This window comes from Cupressus sempervirens, chromosome 2, assembly GCF_028749045.1.
Source record: "Cupressus sempervirens isolate cs-2001-9-10 chromosome 2, ASM2874904v1, whole genome shotgun sequence".
Classification (NCBI taxonomy): domain Eukaryota; kingdom Viridiplantae; phylum Streptophyta; class Pinopsida; order Cupressales; family Cupressaceae; genus Cupressus; species Cupressus sempervirens.
The window spans coordinates 412,354,951-412,379,813 of NC_143119.1; positions in this window are offsets into that span (position 1 = coordinate 412,354,951).

Below are 24,863 nucleotides of genomic sequence, written 5' to 3' on the forward strand. Positions count from 1 at the left end.
CTTAAGTAATAGACTCTTAACACATAGACAATGAACTTGAACTAACCTTAAATGGTTCAAGGTTCAAGTTTCATAGAGCATTGAAACCCATTACAAAACACAACTCTTCTTGTTGGGTGTAAAAACATAAAATGGTGCATAGATGATCTTTGAACTTTGAACCAATAGGTTCAAGGTTCAAGTTCAAGGTTATAAATCAATAAAGGTAGATCCAAAGAAAATTTTCCCAATAGTTAGTAAAGAAGTTTTGAATCTTTGAGCTTTGAAATTTGAATTGATCGGTTCAAGGTTCAAATTCCTTACTCAATGTTCTTCTAAGGAACTCAAGAAAAATAATATGACCATGTTCAAAACATGGCTAATAGCTAGCTTTGACTGGGGATCAGGCCTATGAGAACTTAAAAGGGGCTTAGAATCTTTGGTTTTGCAACACTTGAACTAGAAAAAGGACAAGATAGAGGAGAAATAAAAAACAATAAGACAATGACATGAAATATGCTATGTTACAGGGGTGATGAAAATATCTTACACTTGATAGAACTTTAAATCTTTCTCATTTTAGGAAAAGGGCATCTTCATTCCATCCTGGTATCCCAACTCGAAGGAGTTGGGGCCACTCACCTGACTGATTTCAAAAGGATCCTTCCAGAGTGATTCAAACTTGTCTTGGGCTCCTTAAGGTTCTCTCCACTTGACCTAAACAAGTACTTTATCATTCTGCATGAACCTCCTTGGTATAGCCCTTTGATCAAAAATATTCTTGACTCATACTTGGTGGATTGTGATTTGCTCTACTATATTTTCCCTTTCTTCTCAAATCTTTTTAAGATAAAGGATTCTTTTCTCAAGAGCACTTTAAAATGTATTATCTTCTATTACTTTTTGAAGCTTAGCTATAGCTAGTTCAAGGGGCAATGATAATTGAGCTTCCACTCACATACTAGCTCAAAAGGGGTCATTCCTATAGCCCTCTTTGAGGATGTTATGTCAGCCCATAGAGCTTAAAAAAACTTATTGTGTCAGTCTCTTGCATTGTCATTGACCAACTTCATCATGATAGTAATGAGATTCTTATTAGTAGATTTTGCTTGACCATTCCCCTACTGAAAGTAGTGTAAAGATTGTATAAGTTGGATATAATTTTCATAGCATAAGAACTATTATTTTTTAGAAGACAAGTTATGGGCACTATCATCTACTACCTTGGTTTCTTCCTCAAACTGAACCAAAATGTTTTCCTTCAGAAAATTTCATACTATTTTAGAGGTGGTCTTTTACACTGGGACAACTTCAACCCATTTGGTGAAATAGTTTGTCACTGTTAGAATATGAGTGTACCTGACACTTGAAGGAGGATTAAGAGGCTCTATAAAATCCATACCTCATTAGTTAAGTGGTTCTCCAATGACTACAAGTCTCAAAGATAATGCTTCCAACTAAGGTTTACCATAAAATAAATTACATTTATCATACTAACCAACCCATTTGTATGCATCTATGAACATCTTGGGCTAGTAATACCTATTCTTGAGGATCTTAAAGTCGTAACGATGGTTGAATAAGTCCCTCTGTAGGCCTCATTATGAAATGTTTTTAATAACTTCTTTTGCTGATCACTATCAACACACTGAAGAAATATATTGTCTAATCCTTTAATCTTATACAAAACACATCGATGATTATGTACATAACAAAATTCAATCTCAAAGTTCTCCTTGCTTTATGAGTAAGGTGATCAAGCCACTCACCATAAGTGAGGTAATAAGAAATGTTTGAAAACCATCTGTCCTTTAATCTAACCATAGATGTCAAGGGCTCTTTTTCCTCAAAATTTTCATCCTTTCTATCCATTAACTTATACAAACCTTGACCTTTCACTAGTTTTGTTGGCTTGATCTTCATAGCAAACTCTTGCACTCTAGATACCGAAGTCACTTTATTATTTATTGCTACCTCTTATTGAGTAAGGATACTTTTAACTACAACATTAGGGACATACATTGTAGCTGAATGGGAGTGCAACATGTAATAACATAAATGTTTTACTACCTTCACTACCAAGAAAAAATATTTCAACTCATGATTCTTTAGGGGTACACTTATGAAAGAGATAGGGATTTCCTCACCTTCATCATTTTTCTACAGTAAAATGGTTGACATAGTGTGCTCACTTGCATAACAGTAGATTATGAAATCTCTCTTATAATCTAGGTGAGTGAGAACTAGTGCTTTAGCAATGGTGATCTTCACTTCTCCAAAATCCTTCACGGCTTTATTACTCCAGTTAAAAGTGTACTTCTCACAAAGAAGACTAGCTATGGGTTTGGTAATTTTAGCAAAATTGGGAACAAACCTTCTTAAAATTTTGATTTAACCTAAGAAAGTGTGTACCATATTATGGTTGGAAGGAAGACATAGTTACTAAATGACATAAACCCATTCAAGATCAATATTAGTACCATATTTTTACACCAAGTGTCCTAGAAAGTTTCCTTCAGTAAGGAATAACATATATTTCTTCATATTTAAGGATATCCTATGTTCCCTACACCTCTAGAGGACTAGTTTCAAATATTAAGATGCATTTTCCTCCTTTTGGAGAAGATAGTCATATCATCTAGGTAAAGAAAAATAACCTTGTCCAAGAGATGTACAAATGATGAGTTCATATCCATTTGGAAAGTAGCACCTGCATTAAAAAGCCCAAAAGGCACTCTATTGTAAGTAAAGGTACCCCATGGGGTGGTCAAGGTTGTTTTATGTTGATCTTAAGGAGCTACACTAATTTGATTGTATCCAAATAATTTCTCCAACATGGATATCATCTCCAAGCCTTCCACTATCTACAAGATGCGGTCCATGTTAAGAAATGAAAAGTTATCTTCTAGACTTCCTTAGTTCAAGTTTATGAAATCCACATAGATTATGATTTCATCATTCTTATAAATTAGCATTGTGTTGGCTAACCATGTAGAGTGGTGTATGGGGTATATGATATGTACTTTCAACATTTTGTACACAAGACATATGTGTTATACCAAGAACTTATAGGACCCCTACTATTATAAAGTGTAGGGATGACCCACTACCTTAGAAGATTGAGGGGATAAATAGCTTAGGGTTTAGCCTAGTGAAATGAGATGATCCAACTATTTGTTGTAATCAAGATTTTTGGAAGGTAGGGCCATTTGGAAGGTAGGTTTACAAAGTTCAGTGATTTTTTTGGGCATCACTCAAGACCTTTTATCACATCATATATGAATAGAATTTGGTGTAATGCCACCTTTAATTATATATGTAATATGATTGGGTGGCTCAATGGAGGTTGACCATCAGCACATCAAGAAGCATTCTAGGGATTAAATCCACTTGTGAACCATCCATACGAAAGTGATAACCAATGATGACTCTATATGCAAACTCAAAGGCATTCAACAAAATCAATCATCCCTCTACATGCATCTAAATGCTTGTTTGTTCCTATCCTAAGCCCACACTTATGTTATGTTCTATCCAAAACCAAATTATTGCAAAGAATGAAAGATATACAAAGTTTTAAAGCTCAATGATGTGCTTTCCCACATTGATCAAATATTCACCTTCATTGCTTTCTTTGAGTCTTGCTAAGTTTGATGAACTCAATACCATACTAAACCTAGCACAACAGAGATAAAGTGTCCCCTACCATTCGATAGGCCAAAATAGGGGAAAGAATGCTCACTATTCAATATACGTAATATGATTGAAGTGGATAGAAAAATTGTTTCTACCTCAATTCTATATGGGGGGAAGTGTTCTCCTAGCAGGTTTGATTGTGCCCAACTATGGATATAGGCCTCTCAGGATGATGCCAACCACTTTAAAAATATTAGCTTGTTTCTCCCTATTATTTCCCTTATTGTGTAGTGATAGGTTAATGGGATTGTTGACCCTATACTCCATTTCCATTTAAACAGGTCTATCCTAGCAATTTTAGTCTCTCTCAACCTTGCTTTCCTGCTCTTAATCAATGAATGTGGAGACATGAATCCACTCCACCTATGTCTACTCTTTGTATCTAATGTATCACTAAAGATAGTAGGGTTGGCTCTTCAAGGAATTGGGTCTAACCTAAATTTTCCCAATGACTTCACATTGACATAGAGCTAGTTGTATTGTCATCCCCATCTATCCAATGTATGGAATGAACCACTTGACCTCTATTGTCTATTATCAGAAAAGTGAGGAGATTTTTGACCCTACCTCTTCCCTACGTAGGGGTAAATGAACCATTTTTGAGTGAATCAAAATATTATATCATATGGACATGAAAAATAACTTAGCCTAAAAGAATCATTTCTCTGACACCATGCATTTTTATAGCTATTGAAACTATAAAAGGGTGGGGGGCTGAGGGTTGGTGGGAGGAGGAAGATATAGTTGAGCTTCTTTCTAAGACCATAACCTCTGCTCAAGGGCTGATTGGGTTCAACCATGATAGGAGTAGTCATGGCTGCAACCCACCTATCTATAAATGGGCACCAAATAGGGCACACATAGTTCACCTGTTTACTATTTCCCATAAGAGATAAAAGAAAGGGAACCCCATTCAGCCTTTCCCAAAGGGATGAGAGTGGGGAACCCCATTTTTTAATCCAATTTAGGAACAAAGGTGACATTGATAAATCCTAATCAGAGAAATCTCTAGATCCAGCCTCTAACTCTAGGGTTTTCCACCTATAGCTACACTCAACCAATGACCCTATTATATTTTTGAACCTATACTAGAGCGATCATTTATGAGTGTGTATGTGCAGGTCAAAGGAAACTATCCATTCCATAGTAGGGAATCTCTCTCTTGCCCCTCTCTATATTAGATATATAAGTGAAGTGGTCAATTTTAAATCCCTCTCCCACCCTATCCCCTTCCTTCAATAGGGTGATAAGCATGAGAAAATTCCCCCTAGTCAAGTACCTCTACAAGAAGGTAGGTTGAAAAACTCCTTTTTATCATGTTCATTCCCATCATTTTTCATACTGATTAATTGGTATGGGCACATAAATTTTTAGGCCCAATCACCTACCCTACCCCAACTATTATAAGGGTAAGGATAGTCATAAAATGATTTGTGTGATATGATTATAGGTACTTGCATTGATGGGTTAGTTTTCCATTGATTGACATTCATTGATCAAAATGCAACTATAGGCACATAGGGACCCTACCTCTCTATCTTTATAATGGGTGGGACATAGATTTGACTAAGTTTGTAGTAGGGATCCTAGATATAGGTAGCAGGCAAGATATTTTTGAAAGGAGTGGGCCCTACTATCTACAGGTGCCCCCACCTTGGTTATCCAATCTTTCACAAAAGTGTCAAGAACTATCTCCTATGAGTGGATCGTCCACCCGATCCTTCCTCTAGCTATGTTGGAGCAACACTAAAACCATGCTATTATGTAAAGCCTAGGGAGATATAATCCATCTCTTCCCCTACAATTCTATGGTCTTATCCATTAGATAGAAAGGGATCATGTAATCACTAAATGGAGGCTGATAAGAAGGCAAAGCACTTTCGTTTAGCAATTTTGTTTGAAATCAAGTTAGATGCAACAAATGCAAAGTCTAGCTATCAATTGACAAAGAAAGAACCCATAAACTACCTTCCTCCACCCACCCCTATAGTGGTCCCCCTCTATATTAATTATATCTACTATCTCAACCAATATATTTCCCATCCCTACTATAGAACCTTCAACGGGATAGTTTTTGTCCTCCCACCCACAATTATAGTAATTGGAGGGGGAAAGAGTATCTATATTTAGTGACAAGAGGGGATTTGTTTCAATGAGGGTGGTTCTTGAAGAATGACAGGCTTCTAGTTTGAAGGTTCAATGTCCCTTGCCAAGTAGATAGGTACTCTATGGGGGCACAAACATTGTAAGTAATATGGGCCCTGTTGATAGGAAAGTTTTTCACCCTTGCCTAAATTTTTTACCTAAAGGAAATCTCATTTAACATGGAAACAATCTTGAAAGTGTGGGACTTAGCAAGTAGAGATTGAGTCTCTATAGAAGGTTGGTTTCCTTACTATCAGGGTGCACCTAACTATTTCTTGAGAGGAAAAGGGAGAAGGAGATGCGTGAAAAACTACCTATTCTAATCTAGAGAGAGTGATACACCAAATAGTATTTGATCTACTTCCTTCTAATAACTTCACTAAGATCCAATAGATTTCATGAGACATACCACTATCTATATTCCTTTAATCTTATTACCATAGAAAGTCCAAGAAGACAACATAACCATACAAGGAATAAAATAGATTCACTTAACAAATTAGTTAACTAAAATGAACATAATCATATGGTATTGAAATTGCCAGAATATATTTAGAAAGATGAAGTATAACCAAATGACACAAATCTAACTAACTAAGAATGGATGTAATAACAATAATTTATATTGAATAAGAGCTAAGCATTTACAAAGAATATTTGTGAAGACCAGAAAAGAGAGATCCTTTGGAAGACAACAAAACTTGCCTCTATAGGGTGTAGGCATAACCTAGATACAACCTTGAGTTCAACTCTATCAATCAATAAGATTGGATTGTAGATGAGAGAAATAACTAAGAATCAAAGAAAATATGATCATGAAGTGCAACTACTTACAAGAGATGACAGAAGGAACAAGGGAAAACATGCACTTAGCTATAAGAGATAAATTTCAAGCAGGATCGATCATGTTGTGCATTTAAGAAGTATGGAGTGCAGCGGTGTTGAAGACATCAAAAAATGGTTATAGATGATGAATTATTTCTCCTTAATCTTTCCAACTATTGCATGAATTTCATTTATGATGTGACAGATCAACCATGTCAACAAACCAACTCATTTCAACCATTCTTTCTGCCACATGGCCCTATGCCCTTGAAACATTTTTCCACCTCACTAGCATTCTTACTTTATATCATTTACCCATGCTCATAACCCTTTGGAGCTTCATATCTTGCTTCCTCTGTATCCCCTTAACCACAGAAATCCTGTGAGAAACATGAAATTGACCCTTTGCACCATCCTTGTGGTTTGGGCTTAACAACCCTCTAACCACGTGATGATGTAAAATTAGTTGTTTTGCCTTTGTCACCCCTTTACAACTTAAAACTAAGTGTGACATGAATGCCTGCAACACTATGACTATGGAGAACTTAACTGCTAGCATACCATTTGCACTGTCATGACTTAAATATTGACAATAACTTAGATACAAGAGATTGTGAGAAATCCATTACACTGACTATCATCACATGATCATAACTCAAATCATTAAGCCAAATGTTAACTCTATGATGGTGTGCACAATATATTCATTGCTTTATAGCCTTAACCATGATTTTCCCTTAACCCTCTGTGATAATACGATCAACACCTTTTTGCAACTTTTCCACCTTGACTTTGGGTTAACTTTGACCACCTGTGATGATGTGAAAGCACATAAAACTTGACTACTATAGTTAACTTCACATGGTTGCAACTTGAGTCTATTTGAACTTGAATCCACCTACGATCATGTGCTCCATGTTAATTGCTCCATCACAACTTGAATTTGAGCATTAACTTTATGAGTTGTAAAGCTATGGTGATTGTTGAGATGACTATGTCAAACCTTTGTGACCTCTTTGATAGTTAAGTAATGAACTAGAGTGATTGAGCAAAAAGGAAATTTTCATCTTTGTGACTTAAATGCCTCATACAATATGAAAGTTTATAAGTATTTAGGGATATAAAAGGAAAAGTAAAGGTATTGCATATCCCTATTAGTTTGCATGGAAACTGAATAGGTCAAAGAATGTGAACATGGCTATCACCTTGGATATTTGAATTTTAAGAAAGGGAAAAAATGGTTAACAAGCCCTACGGGTGATGTTTGTGAGATAAAAAAGGATCCCTATTATGCAGATGTGTGTGTTTAATGGAGTAGTGATCCCCTCTTTTCTATTACCATTCAATGAGTGGGGAAATGAGTTTTCAGCTCCATGAGTCGATCAACTACATGTATAGATAGGGGCCCACCCACCACTATTGCTGACCATGCATGTAGAAGCATATTCTAAGTACCCATGGGTCATTTTATAGTTGATGGATAGGTTGGGGGATAGCCATAGGGTGAAGGTTGGGGGATAGCCATAGGGTGAAGGTTGGGGGATAGCCATAGGGTGAGGGTGTGTTGTGCATTCATATGCTTTCTTGTGCTCTCGGGGAGGCAATAGGCATAGAAGTTTAGTTATGTAGGAAAGTGGTTAGCAAGGGTAGGGGTCAACTTTTCCTTTTGTTGGTCCTACAGAACATGGAATAAGGCCTTGATTGCATTGTACCAATAAAAGAGATCTAAGATAAGAGTGCAAACTCATAGAAGTTAACCAGTGCATCAAAATAGGTTTGATTCTTCTTAGTATAGGGCTTCTCTTGCTTCAAGTCTGATTGTCATATTTTTTTAGAATCCATACTATCTCAACCTTCTACCTCTACAATTTTATGGCCCTAAGAATCGCACCCTTGACAATGGGGTGAAAATTTAGAACTAGATTTCCCCATCCATGTCAAACTCAATTTCTTCCTAAGCATCTGATGGTATTTCTATAGTTGTGTCATGTAGCCCCATGTGAAAATAGCTTCATGTATGCTCCCATTTCAACACACACATTTGAAATGAGAAGCTCATTCTACATGCACGTCAAAGATGATGCATGTACATACAAAGTAACAACTTGTCAAGTGGGTAGCTCAGCATGGCCAAGAGTTACTAAATGAACTCTACATGCATCAAACTGATTTTTTGAGTGGAACACATGAATATGTAAGTTGATTCAATACACAGGTAGCTAGGAGCTCTTAGAGCTTATCATTTGTTATGCACAAGCATGGGGCAACAAGAAGTGCTAGGTAGATGGATGTCATATACTTCTCAAAAATTCCTAAAGGGATGTATGATCAAGGAAGGAATCAAAAGAGATATATGACCTACCCAACCATCTACCCTACTCCATAAGGGTGATGGATCGACATGTAGTGGTTGCGCATTGGGACATTGCACTAAGCCAATTGAAATGGATACACTTAGCATTGAACAATAACCTCTTCCATATGATTCCATGACCTATAAAAGGGATACAATATAAGGAGGGGGGAAACATCTATATCAGAATCCCCTTATCATTATGCATGTAGAGAAATCTTTGGAGTTGGGTGGGGGGAGTTGATAGTGGTAACTTGATCTAGTTGCCTCCTCCCAAAGGTATGATTAGGCTGGAGCATTGGGCCAAAGGGGAACTTCTAGAGTGCATCACTATAGAGATCAAATTCCACATTAGGAGAAAATAATTGCTCTATCCAACATCAGGCAACTACAACTACCCGAGACATGATCTCTGCATTGGCAAGGGGGTGGTACAATTGGTCAGAAATCAATTAGTGGGGCATTACCCTATTGTTCCCTAACTAAGTGGAGTGGTAATAAGAAGCTTAATAGTCTGCATATAGAGTAACTGCATGCCTACCATAACATCTTGGGGTTGAGTGACTTTGTTTTGGGTTTGGCAAGGACTAGATCCACCCACCCCCCTATAATTTTATAGACAACATAAACCCACCACCCCACACTACAATCCCAACTATTTATCTACCTCTGCACAAACTAGATGTAGGGGGAAGGCCCCTATAATTATATGGCCCTAGAGGGAAAATTGATCTCTCCTCAATATCTTAAATAAGAAATAAGGCATCGTAGCTGGGCAAGGGCCAATCAGAGATTCTATATGTAACATGCCCTTTGGAACCCTAACTATTATTAACTAAAAATAGCACCCCCAATCCTACCAACTAGAGTTTGGTGAACATGAACCTTACCATTCTATGGGATGTCTGGAGTCTAATCTCCAATGTTTCCCTACCATTCCCCCCCCCCACCACCTCGGGCAAACTTTTGACCCTATGTCTGGCATGGGATCAACTTGCTATAAGAAAAATTATCAAAACCCTACAATTCGGGGGATTCTAGCAGGTTTATGAATGATGGATAGATGACCCATTAATTAAGTCGGGCCACAACAACAATCTACCTCTACATGCACCACCCTTTCTTATATTATTGTATTCATATGAGCTAGACACATTATAATAGTAGGGGCTCTTCCTCAAGAGGATATAGATCAGGGTGGGAAGCAATAGTGGTAGTTACCTGTACACCATATAGAAAATTCCCACCCATCCCTACCCATATGCTTTATTGAAGGAAAGATAGAACAAGATTAGAAAACAATATCCCCCTCTCCCTCTATTATTATTGCATCAGCATGAGCTCTTGAGAATAGTAGGGGCCCTGAGAATAGTAGGGCATGTTATGTATAAAATCCCCTATTATTCTAAGGGCATCAAATTATATGGTGCCAACACTGGTTGGAAAAAACTAGAGGCAACTCCCTACTATGAAAAAATATAATTTTAGGGGTGGGTGTCTGCCTATCAAATAGTAGGGCAATGGGTCATTTTTTTCTATATCTAAATAATCTATTTTAGGGTTCATCTACTATAACAGACACAAGTTGTAGAGTAGAGCATGATCGAATAAATAGTCTTCCTACATGCATGCAAAGTGCTTCCAAGCACAAATCTCTCCCTACTATCTATAAGCCTGGTAGAGGCCCTACAATTATATGGGAGGATTATAGGCCTATATATAGTAGGCAAACACTATGGGGAACCAATCAATAATTCTCTCTAGCATGTTCTATATAGAATCTTCCTTTAGAACCGTTATAGGTAAAATCCAAATTTCCATCCATAAAACTATATAGGCAATTGATTTTTTTTTAGTATGGTTTAGATGTACAAGTTTTCTCTTGATACCATACCCTCTACTACATTCCATTGTTATGTATGATTATGTTGTTGACAAATGGAGTTACTATTGTTTGATCTATCTACCACTTATGTGGCAATTTCTTCTTTTCAAAGTGATATTCTATTAGAATGGAAAATGATTAATTACTATAGTTCCATGTTAGTAGATTCCACTTTTGCATTAGGGTTCAATAATAGCATCTTCTATGACAAGGTCATTGAGACATTTTGGCCCAATTGAGCTTTCAACCTAGGTCAATGGGCTCTATGTTCTGATCAAACAAAAAATAGATATGGTACAACACAACATACATCTAATTCTATTCTTAAATAATGATCAACATATAAGAACAAAAAAAAATAGTGGTAGTTTCTTCCTCCCAAATGTGGGAGTGGTTGGGAGACATAGAGTGGAAACTAAACAATAGAATACATTGCCCCCTTCAATTTATAGGGTGTGCTCCTCACCCTACCATTTCTATAGGCAAATTATTGTCCCCCTATCCTTTAGAATAGTAGGACATATATCTCATGACCTGTATATCTCATCACTAATCATTTTACATATATGATCTATGCTCTTGATGTGTTCGCCCAAGAACTAACTAGAATTGTGCCCTACCTGGTCTTTAGAAGACGAGAGAGATATTCTTGTCAAAAAACCAAAAACTATGTGTTTGTCTCATTATTGCAATCCTCCCTCTTCATGCCCCTAATTTTCAATAGCTACACTCACATGCTTGGATTATGGTGGTTCTTAACAAAGATGGCCATTTATTCGAGTCCTTGGGTGGCACCATCCATTTTTTAACAAGGTGAAAATGATCAAATGATCTATGTACATGTCCCTATAACTCAGATGAGTCCACTTTTTCATATCACAATGGCTATCAGCAATTTTCTAGTCTTGTTAACAAAACATCCCCTTTTTCCCTACTTTTCTAGAATTGCTTTGGTAATATGTACTTTATCCACATTGTTGACCTTGATACCTGCTATACATGGAGAGAAGTGAAACTTTGAAAGGCCCATGGAGATGATGAGCCTATGGTTAAACAAGTCGAGGATTTTTTTCCATAAAAAATAATAACTGAAGCATTACAAAAATGGAATCTAGGATGAGTTGGAAGGATTGAATGCCTTCTAGATTAAAGTAGTACCCCATGAATTCAATGCTAGGGTTGATGTAGGCAAGATCAACATCTTTAATGATCCCTTATCCTAAATTTCAAGAGGATCTCTGTCATGCCCAAACCACGAGGGCAAAAACACACACAAATTTTTTTTTTAATAACGATAAAATTACTCTAAGTTTGAAAAATGATTGTGATTACAGTTTAAGTCAGTCTCTCTACATTACGTCTGAAGAGTATAAACAAGAGGACGGTTATATTATTAAGCTTCGAAACTTAAGTTATAAGATTTAAATCGATAAACTTATGTTCTTACATTATCTTTCAACAATAAGAAAACAATTATTTAAATGACAAGGCAATTGTATTCGAGTTTAGATTCATTGAAAATGTATAATCAAAATCAACTATAACTTTTTAGACAATAATCAATTTACAACCCAATCGATATTGAAAAGTCACTTTAAGGAAAAAAACAATTTGACTAGCATTCAACTGAATATATGTATATCAAATTTATTACTTTAACCTTTCAACTATTTTTAACAAATTAATAAACCATCAAAATCTTACTAAATATAAATCAAAATACATTTAAACTAGTTAAAATCATATCAATGTAGCACTAACGTTACACTTATTTAAAAGATGGTAGAACCTATGATTAATATTAATTTAACATATTACTTAATTCATAACCAAACTACACTTACCATTTTAATACTCATGAAATCGCAAATCCATTACCAAATTCAATTGGCACAAAAATAAAATTTTATTAACAACTAAACTATACAAAAGAAAAAAGAAAAAAGAAAAAATATATATATATATTCCACAACAAATCTAATCATTACGTTATGACTTTCTAAGTTGATTTACAACTAAACTAATTGCAAAACTAAACTGATCACATCTAATGAAATCTAATCTTTAAATTAATTAAATACTATTTACCATTAACAAAACAACATAATCTAACATAATTAAAACAAGCAAACCTAAACTATAACTAATCGAATTAAAACTTAACCAATTAATATTTAACTATATAAACATTTAATTACTAAGCATTAATTTAACTGAATAATAACGAACCCTTTCTAAAATTTATTAAATAACTAAATTGATTTAACTTAAACTAGCTAATCTAAAATATCTTGAAAATCAAATTAATTAACTAACTACTAAAGATAACTTACAAACTAATACAAATAAATCTAAAATCTATCTCTAATTTATTTAAACATTTATCAAAACACCATTACAAATAAACAATAAACATAAAAAAAAAACACTAAATATAAAACTTCCTACAAAACTACCCTATACCCCTAAGACCCTACACCCTATGCTATGGGCGACGCTTCCCAAGGAAGCGCTTCCCAAGCGCTGTCCTTGGGACAACGCACTGCCCTACACAACCTGCGTAGACCTCACCAAAAGGTGAGTCGACCACAAAAAGGGGATGGCAGACTTATAAAGTCATGCCAAACAATAAAGGCCCCAACCACAAAAGGTATGTGATCCAATCGCATGGGGGGGGACGAGACATGGGGGTGGCCAGGGTGACGTCACCCCCACTTCATGCTAAAAGATAGCAAAAAAAAATTTAAAAACCCCAATAACTTGCTTTCAAAGGTACGTGCAAGGGGGAAGAATAAATGATGAAAAGACAATAAAGTTTATTAGGTAGGTAGGATAAAAATAGTCATAACAAATTAAAAAGTTATTCAAATTAGAATGTATTTTATATTTTAATTTTAATTTTTTCAAAGAGGTCAAGGGGAATATTCTCTGTGAATTTAATATTGAACTGTAATAGATAGTTTCATATTTTGGTTCTCTCATACATTTTCCAGAGAGATAAATGGACACCTACAGCAAGTTATTTCTTGCTCTTATTCATTTTATGTTATTCACTTGATTTCTTCTTTTATAATCTAGAATACTCAAGATAAGTTAGTGCAAGTATATTTGAAATATTTATAAATTAAGTATAGTCTTTAAAATGGTGATTCACTTAGCATTCAACATTAAACTTAGTACAATGGACATACATTCCATGGTAAAGCTTGATATGAAACTATCTGAATTTTCTTTTCCTATCTATGCATTATGAAGTTTAAACACCACTCTCTCAAAGACTGACATTGTATTCTCATGCAAATTTAAATTTGAATGTACATTTACAGCTACTATACACTAGAACCAAAATGATAGAAATAATTCAACAAGGATAATCATTTCTATGAATACTATCTCTGCTATGCTATCAACTTAGTTTGGAGAAATACTTTGTTTATCACTCAATTATCAAGCATTCTAATTTCTTGAGAGATGTTTCTATCCAAGACAATGAGACAACCAAATTTTAGGCAAAGGACTTCTCTTCCTTGGTGTTCTTATACTACCCAAAGGTGGTGGTCACAATAATGCATGGTAATTTGATCCCTTAAATAACTTGAATTGCAATAATCTAACCATAGCCATTGTTTTCTTTCCTCCATCATTATTCTCATTTTGAACATAAAAGAACTGGAGAAACCTTGCTTACTAAGCTATCACCATTTAATCCTAATCTTTGATGTGCATCCATCCAAAATAATGTATTACAAAATTTAATCACACACCCAACAAATATGCTCAAAACACCAATTTTATTGGCAAACTTGATTCAAGGCTTAGCCGGGAAAGAATCAGGAAGAAAACCCGGCTTCGTTGCCATATACAATAATGTTTAAAAATACAATTTACAATAGGATCTCAATCCTAAATTTCAACAATTTTATCCAATTTTCTTCATGATCATAAACAAGGAGTTTGTAATGTTTTCTGAATCTCATTTCTAGAACCCTGGAGAACCAATATCTGATCGGGTAACAATCAAGCAGAACCAAAAGAACATCAAGCATGCATAATCATACGTGGTTTACACAATAGGATTCACAATGAATCAAGACTAGGGAAAGGTGGATTCTTCCAACTGGAGAAGTCAAGCACAACACCAATTCAGATGCCCAATCGGGGCCCATAACCAAGAACTTCCGTTCTTCCATTTAAACTTGCCATACTCATACCAAGTTTGTGCTGACGGGTAGGGGCCCATAACACCCTACCCTTTATCCCTCTTCCCATCCTGAGAAGAGACTCTACACAGGTTGGAGTCCAACTAAACAGACCTCTCCCAAAATTGGTCACTTCTACCCTCTCCTAGGGTGAGTAATACCAAAACACCCATGCAAGGAAAACTCAAAATTTCAAACATAACCAAGAAAGGAAAACAACCAAAAAGACATGGTTTACAAATCTTCCCAACGTACCCACAACCATAAAACAATGAAACAACAACAAGGTAACAAGAACATGAAACAAAACATAAGAACTAAATAAGGGAGATGGGAGTTTCCTACCTTCTTAAGAGGTAATGGCAATGAACTAGTTTGAGTAGAGTATCCCTCCTTCCTTCAAGCTTCAAGAAATATTCTCTAAATGTAGAGATTGGGTCCCCCCCAAAACAACTAGTCCAAGGAAGGCCTCCAAATAAGCCCCCAACTCAACCACCCAAAAGGAGCAATAACTATTCCCACCCACTAGCCATTCTAGAAACTCCTAACTCTACCCTCACTATGGTTAAACCTTAAAAGAAGGTGGGGTAAGACAACTCATGACAACCACTTGCAATTTTCGCACAAAGGCAAAAAGGGGACTTTTGAGTGACCTCAAAAGTCAGAAAAAGGGGCTTAGGGGTTGGAAAAGACCCCTAACCCATACCCACACCCATTGGTTAGAAAAAAAACATGTTTTAAAGCCTTAGGGAAGAGGTTAGAGTCAAATAAAATCTAGAGATAAAATAGGTCTATCTAACAACTCTAACTTGCAAATCAAGCACAAAACCGAAATAGGGATGACTAACCCTAATTAAGAACCTAATAGAAAATTGACACTAACTTGAACCAACTTGAATCCAAAGGTTAAACAATTAACCCTAACTAGCATACCGAAGCACATAAACATTTTACGAGTATCAAGTGACACTGAAAGAACATAATTACGAACAATAGGGTTTCCAAATTTTAGCACATGGAGATTAGTTTTGTTCCTCCATAGGGTTTCTCGGATAAATATCTGCACACTCATTGCACACATCAGTAGTCCCATAAAATCACATGTATATAAATGCATATGTATTAGAAATTTTCATAAATTAAAACATACATCAATAAGAGTTTCTTCATCCTACATAATTCTTAACCATTTGAAATATCTTAAATCAAATCTCAATTTTACTGATTTCGTCAACATACATATACATGATCATTAAATGACAATCGTCAAATATATCTGGAAATAACATCACACAACATGAAATAATAAAATATGTTCTAAGCATCATATAATGTCTCGACATCTCGAGTCGCGGATAACAAAATAAGAGTAATGTATCACTATGCTACGATGGGTCGGGGCGAGGCCTCACATCCTCCCCCACTAGACATGAACTTCCTCCTTGAGTTCATCAAAAAGGTACGGGTACTAAGATCGTATCTGCGCTGCATCCTCCCATGAAGTCGTGACCTCATTGTAACAATCCCATTGGACCCTAACCTGGTCCAGCTCTCGGCCTCGAAGTGCTAGGGTCCGTCGGGCAATAATGTGGATAGGCTCCAGTGCTAGCTGTCCGTCTGACTCCACCTATAAGGCATCCCAATCAATAATATGAGACTCGTCATAAATGTATCCTCTAAGTATTAAAATATGAAACCCATCATGGATGCGTGACAAGCTAGGTGGCAAAGCTAAACGGTATGCAATAGGTCCTATCCTCTCAAGGATCTCGAACGGCCCAACAAACCGAGGTGCCAACTTAGAGCCCTTTCCGAAATGAATCAGACTCTTATGTGGTCGTACCCTCAGGAACACTCTATCACCAACCTGATACTCTCAATCTATTCTTTTCGCATCTGCATACTTCTTCTGCCTATCATGTGCCTCTTTCAGGCGCTGTCTAATCAGGGTCACCTGCTGCTCCATCTCCTTCACTAACTGGGGCCCAATAGATACTCGATCCTCAATCCTATCCCAACTCAAGGGTGTCCTACATGGTCTCCCATAAAAAGCCTCATATGGTGGCATACCTATGGACGAATGATGTCCATTGTTATAGGCAAACTCGACAAGATGAAGGTATGCCTCTCATTTGACCTAATGGTCCATCACGTACATACGCAGCATGTCCTCCAAAACCTGATTCACTCGCTCGGTCTGGCCATCGGTCTAAGGATGGTATGTTGTACTAAAATTAAGCCTAGTGCCCAAAGCCGACTGCAACTCTCTCCAAAATGAAGAAGTGAACAAAGAGTCTCTGTCAGATATGATCTTACGGGGAACACCATGAAGTCTAACAATGTCCCGCAAGAACACCTAAGCTATGTCTCAGGCTGTGAATGTAGTACGCACGGGTGAGAAATGGGAAACTTTGGTCAATGTGTCAACTATCACCAAAATGGCATCACGACGATGAGATGACATAGGAAGACCAACAATAAAATCCATAGATATAGTGTCCCATTTCCATACTGCAATCTCATGCGGCTGGAGAAGCCCGCCAGGATGACGGTGCTCCGCCTTCACCCTCTGGCACTCGAGGCATCTCGCAACTATGCTAGCAATCTGCACTCTCATGCCTGGCCAATGATACAACTGCCTTAGATCTGCATGTAACTTCTTAACACCGGGGTGCGCTGCGTAAGGTGCTTTGTGAGCCTCAAGTACAATGAGCTCGCACAAACTCCGAATGGAAGGTACATACATATGTCCCCTATGCCGCAAAATTCCATCAGACTCCAAAGAATACTCTGAAAACTTCCCCTCCAAGGGTCTCTGAGAATGTACTAACTGACTTACTTCTGCATAAAGCTCATCAGCTGGCAAGTGCTGCAAAACCCGCTCCCTCAAGTCAGTGCAAGTAGTCACAGCTGAAAGTTCATGGCGCCTTCTACTTAAGGCATCTGCAACCACATTCTCCTTTCCCTTGATATAATGAACATCAAAATCATACTCACACAGGAACTCCATCCACCTTCTTTGCCTAGCATTAAGGTTCGGCTGAGAAAATATGTACTGCAAGCTCTGGTGATCGGAATGAAGCTCGAATCTATGACCCAGAAGGAAATGTCGCCATATCACCAAGGCATGAACCACTGCCGCTAATTCTAGGTCATGAGTAGGATAATTGAGTTCATGAGTTTTCAACTTCCTAGACTCAAACGAAATAGGTCGTCCTTCCTGCATAAGGACTGCTCCTAAACCATCTAAAGATGCACCACAAAATTTGCAATAGGATCTGGTACTGCAAGAATTGGTGCACTTGTGAGGGCTCTCTTGAGCTCTTCAAAAGCTCTACCACACTTCTCCATCCACTCGTACTTATTCCCCTTCCTTTGAAGAGAAGTGATAGGGTGTGCCAATCTAGAGAATCCTAAAATGAAGCGTCGGTAATAACCTGCTAGCCCCATAAAGCTCCTCACTTCAGTAACACTGGTGGGTGCTGGCCAATCCATGATAGCCCTGATCTTTGATGGGTCTACTGATACACCATCACCTGATATAACATGACCCAAATAATGTATCTCAGGTCTGAAGAATGCACACTTCAACAAGCTGCCAAACAACTGATTCTCTCTCAGCCTCTGCAATACCTGTCTCAAGTGCTCTTCATGCTCTCTCTCATCATGAGAATAAATCAGAATGTCATCAAGAAACACCACCACAAAATTATCCAAAAAGGTATCAAATACTCCATTCATGAGGCTCATGAATACAGCTGGAGCATTCGTAAGGCCAAAAGGTACCACGGTGAACTCGTAGTGGCCATACCTAGTACAAAAAGCTATTTTGGGGATATCACTATCCATAATCCTCAACTGATGGTAACTCGACTTTAGGTCAATCTTTGAAAATACTCGGGCACCCTGCAACTGGTCAAAGAGATCATCGATTCTGGGAAGAGGATATCGGTTCTTGATGGTCACCTTGTTCAATTGTCGATAATCGATACACAACCTAAGTGATCCATCCTTCTTTTTGACAAAAATCACCGGTGCACCCCAAGGTGACACACTAGGCTGAATATGCCCCTTCTCCAAGAGTTCCTCCAACTAAGCCTTTAGCTCACTAAGCTCATGAGTAGTCATCCTGTATGGTTCTCTCGAAACTGGCTCGGCTCCTGGCACTAGGTCTATGTGGAAATCCACTGCTCACGGTGGAGGCATACCAGGAAGCTCTGAAGGAAACACATCTGCAAACTCCTGAAGGATTGGAAGATCATCAAGAGATGGCTCCCTTTCTGAATCTTCCTCTTGGTCACTAATAGTGATAGCAAACAACTGACAACCCTTTCGCATGCACCGTCTAAGCTACATAGCAGAAATCATACAAAGGGACACTGGCCTCTTCACTCCGAAGATCTCCCTAGAGATACCATCGTCATCCACACATTCCACCCTCTTCTGTCGACAATCCACCTTGGCGCTGTGGGCACAAAGCCAATCCATGCCAAGGACAACATCATAAGAACCTAGAGGGGTAATGCGTAGGTCAGTCCTAGTGGACATGTCTCCAATCTGCATCTGACAACTTCGCACCATGGAACTAACTGACACTCTAGCTCCCGAGGCTAACTCTACCTCCCAACTAACATCATGTCTAACTGCCACTAGCCCGCAACGCTCCACCACAAATGGAGATATAAAAGATTCAGTAGCTCTAGAATCAAATAAAACTGCAACCATATGGCCCTGTATAATACCTGTAGCCTCGATAACTGTGGCCTGATGCTCAGCCTGGCGGTTGTCAACCGCTGCAAAAACTCTATGGGATCTACCCATGTCACCAACTGTCGGCTCTGAAAAAGCCCTGCTCTGTCCACTGGATGCCTGTCCCTGCGGACACTCCCTAGCTATATGACCCATGCCACCACAAGTGTAGCATGGTCTGCGAGTATAAGATCGTGCACCCTGTGACCCAGACTGCTGTGTGCCTCCCGACCTGCTAGATCCACTGAATCCTCCCCTAGAAGACTGCTGAGTCTTCACTAACTGTGACTAAGGAGCCTGAATTTTATGATCCTTCCTAGGACCCTGTGACTGCCACTGCTTGGGCTTAGAGCCCTGATAACCCTGAGAAGGTTTCTACTGCTACTGCTGCTGGGGTTTTTCCTGCTGAGACTGTTGGCCCTTAGAGGACCCTACTGTATAATTCTAATTCCCTTTCCAAGGGGGTTTCTGCTGAGAATAGTTTCAGTTCTGAGACCGATCCCGTGACTCTTGCCTACCTCGAGTATCCTCAGCAACTAGTGCTATCTCCACTGCCTATCTGAAGGTGGTAGGGAAGGCCATCCTAACCAGGCCCTGAAGAGAGAAATTCAGACCCATGATAAAGCGATGCACCTGTAGTTTCTCATCCTTCATGTATTCCACATAGGGAAGCAACTCGAGAAACCTACTCTCGTACTGAGCCACTGTAAGGCCTCTCTGATAAAGAGAATGGAACTCCTCTATCTATTTTTGCCAAAAATGCTCTGACAAGTACCTCTCTCAAAATCTTTCTAGGAAAGATTCCCATGTGAGGGTGTCCATCCTCACTCCACCAATGATCTCCTCCTGATGCCACCAGTTGGAGGCATCCCCTCTCAACTGATGAACTGCTAGTCGTGCTTTTAGATTACTCCCATAAGGGCGTAACCCAAAGCACCGTTGTAAGCTCTGCAACCATGCCTCTGCTACTGAACCCTCAGTGGTACTGGTAAACAATGGTGGTCTGAGTCGAATCAATTCCCTGATGTCATCTCCTACATGTCTAGGAGGTATGTCAAAAGGGGGTCCTCTCTGGTGTATGGACTCTTCCTCGTGTTCACCCTGACCCTCTAACTGTCTCGGTGGGGGACTCCTAGTCCTCTCTCTGACTTTGGGCCCGCCTCCTCCGGGTCCCTCTGCTTCCACTACTGGAATCTGCTAGACTAGCTGAACTATAGGTACCACTCTTTGTTGAACTACACTGATCAAAGTCTGGAGTGCATCAATAATGTCCTGATTTGGGTTCGGTGGTGGTGGAGGTGGCGGTGGTCTACCCTCTTGTCCCGCTCTACCACCCCCAGTCTTATGACCTCTGCCTCACCGGTTGCGAGTAACAGGCAACATCTACACAATTAAAAGTTTGAGTTAAGTTTACGAAGCATAATGGTTAAGGTTCCTAGTTTTGTAACCTGGCTCTGATACCAAAATGTCATGCCCAAACCACGAGGGCAAAAACACACACAAATTTTTTTTTTAATAACGATAAAATTACTCTAAGTTTGAAAAATGATTGTGATTACAGTTTAAGTCAGTCTCTCTACATTACGTCTGAAGAGTATAAACAAGAGGACGGTTATATTATTAAGCTTATAAACAATAAAGGCCCCAACCACAAAAGGTATGCGATCCAATCGCATGGGGGGGGACGAGACATGGGGGTGGCCAGGGTGACATCACCCCCACTTCATGCTAAAAGATAGCAAAAAAATTTTAAAAACCCCAATAACTTGCTTTCAAGTTGACGTGCAAGGAGGAAGAATAAATGATGAAAAGACAATAAAGTTTATTAGGTAGGTAGGATAAAAATAGTCATAACAAATTAAAAAGTAATTCAAAATTAGAATGTATTTTATATTTTAATTTCTTTTTTTTTTTCAAAGAGGTCAAGGGGAATATTCTCTGTGAATTTAATATTGAACTGTAATAGATAGTTTCATATTTTGGTTCTCTCATACATTTTCCAGAGAGATAAATGGACACCTACAGCAAGTTATTTCTTGCTCTTATTCATTTTATGTTATTCGCTTGATTTCTTCTTTTATAATCTAGAATACTCAAGATAAGTTAGTGCAAGTATATTTGAAATATTTATAAATTAAGTATAGTCTTTAAAATGGTGATTCACTTAGCATTCAACATTAAAATTAGTACAATGGACATACATTCCATGATAAAGCTTGATATGAAACTATCTGAATTTTCTTTTCCTATCTATGCATTATGAAGTTTAAACACCACTCTCTCAAAGACTGACATTGTATTCTCATGCAAATTTAAATTTGAATGTACATTTACAGCTACTATACACTAGAACCAAAATGATAGAAATAATTCAACAAGGATAATCATTTCTATGAATACTATCTCTGCTATGCTATCAACTTAGTTTGGAGAAATACTTTGTTTATCACTTAATTATCAAGCATTCTAATTTCTTGAGAGATGTTTCTATCCAAGACAATGAGACAACCAAATTTTAGGCAAAGGACTTCTCTTCCTTGGTGTTCTTATACTACCCAAAGGTGGTGGTCACAATAATGCATGGTAATTTGATCCCTTAAATAACTTGAATTGCAATAATCTAACCATAGCCATTGTTTTCTTTCCTCCATCATTATTCTCATTTTGAACATAAAAGAACTGGAAAAACCTTGCTTACTAAGCTATCACCATTTCATCCTAATCTTTGATGTGCATCCATCCAAAATAATGTATTACAAAATTTAATCACACACCCAACAATTATGCTCAAAACACCAATTTTATTGGCAAACCTAATTCAAGGCTCAGCCGGGAAAGAATCAGGAAGAAAACTCGGCTTCATTGCCATATACAATAATGTTTAAAAATACAATTTACAATAGGATCTGAATCCTAAATTTCAACAATTTTATCCAATTTTCTTCATGATCATAAACAAGGAGTTTGTAATTTTTTCTGAATCTCATTTCCAGAACCCTGGAGAAAACCAATATCTGATCGGGTAACAATCAAGGAGAACCAAAAGAACATCAAGCATGCATAATCATACGTGGTTTACACAATAGGATTCACAATGAATCAAGACTAGGGAAAGGTGGATTCTTCCAACTGGAGAAGTCAAGCACATCACCAATTCAGATGCCCAATCGGGGCCCATAACCAAGAACTTCCGTTCGTCCATTTAAACTTTCCATACTCATACCAGGTTTGTGCTGACGGGTAGGGGCCCATAACACCCTACCCTTTATCCCTCTTCCCATCCTGAGAAGAGACTCTACACAGGTTGGAGTCCAACTAAAGAGACCTCTCCCAAAATTGGTCACTTCTGCCCTCTCCTAGGGTGAGTAATACCAAAACACCCATGCAAGGAAAACTCAAAATTTCAAACATAACCAAGAAAGGAAAACAACCAAAAAGACATGGTTTACAAATCTTCCCAACATACCCACAACCATACAACAGTGAAACAACAACAAGGTAATAAGAACATGAAACAAAACATAAGAACTGAATAAGGGAGATGGGAGTTTCCTACCTTCACAAGAGGTAATGGCAATGAACCAGTTTGAGTAGAGTATCCCTCCTTCCTTCAAGCTTCAAGAAATCTTCTCTAAATGTAGAGATTGGGTCCCCCCCAAAACAACTAGTCCAAGGAAGGCCTCCAAATAAGCCCCCAACTCAACCACCCAAAAGGAGCAATAACTATTCCCACCCACTAGCCATTCTAGAAACTCCTAACTCTACCCTCACTATGGTTAAACCTTAAAAGAAGGTGGGGTAAGACAACTCATGACAACCACTTGCAATTTTCGCACAAAGGCAAAAAGGGGACTTTTGAGTGACCTCAAAAGTCAGAAAAAGGGGCTTAGGGGTTGGAAAAGACCCCTAACCCATACCCACACCCATTGGTTAGAAAAAAAACATGTTTTAAAGCCTTAGGGAAGAGGTTAGAGTCAAATAAAATCTAGAGATAAAATAGGTCTATCTAACAACTCTTAATTGCAAATCAAGCATAAAACCGAAATAGGGATGACTAACCCTAATTAAGAACCTAATAGAAAATTGACACTAACTTGAACCAACTTGAATCCAAAGGTTAAACAATTAACCCTAACTAGCATACCGAAGCACATAAACATTTTACAAGTATCTAGCGACACTGAAAGAACATAATTACGAACAATAGGGTTTCCAAATTTGAGCACGTGGAGATCAGTTTTGTTCCTCCGTAGGGTTTCTCAGATAAATATCTGCACACTCATTGCACACATCAGTAGTCCCGTAAAATCACATGTATATAAACGCATATGTATCAAAAATTTTCATAAATTAAAACATACATCAATAAGAGTTTCTTCATCCTACATAATTCTTAACCATTTGAAATATCTTAAATCAAATCTCAATTTTACTGATTTCGTCAACATACATATACATGATCATTAAATGAAAATCATCAAATATATTTGGAAATAACATCACACAACATGAAATAATAAAATGTGTTCTAAGCATCATATAATGTCTCGACATCTCGAGTCGCGGATAACAAAATAAGAGTAATGTATCACTATGCTACGATGGGTTGGGGCGAGGCCTCACAATCTCTATACCATAGAATTGGTTCATTTCCCTAGTGTGCCCAAAAACTCTTATTCTTGGAAAGTGTTAGATGATGACACATACTTAAAATCTTCCCTACAAGGAATTGAATATTTTGGAGACCTTTCCTTTGAAGGTTCAAGTTTAGAATGCCAAGATTTTTGTCCTAAATCTATAGGTAAACCCAATAATAGAGTCATCTAATTAAGAGGTAACATAATCCTGAAGGAAATAGTGGCACTGGAAATACTTTTTTATAGGAGAGACCATTATGAATGTGAGAAGGTAAATGTAGATGCTAAGGATAATCCCAAATTTGTGAACCTAGGCATGTGTTGCTACGAGATTGAAAAGATGAGGCTCACTAGACTTTTGAATGAATTTAGCGATGTGTTTTCCTAGTCATATG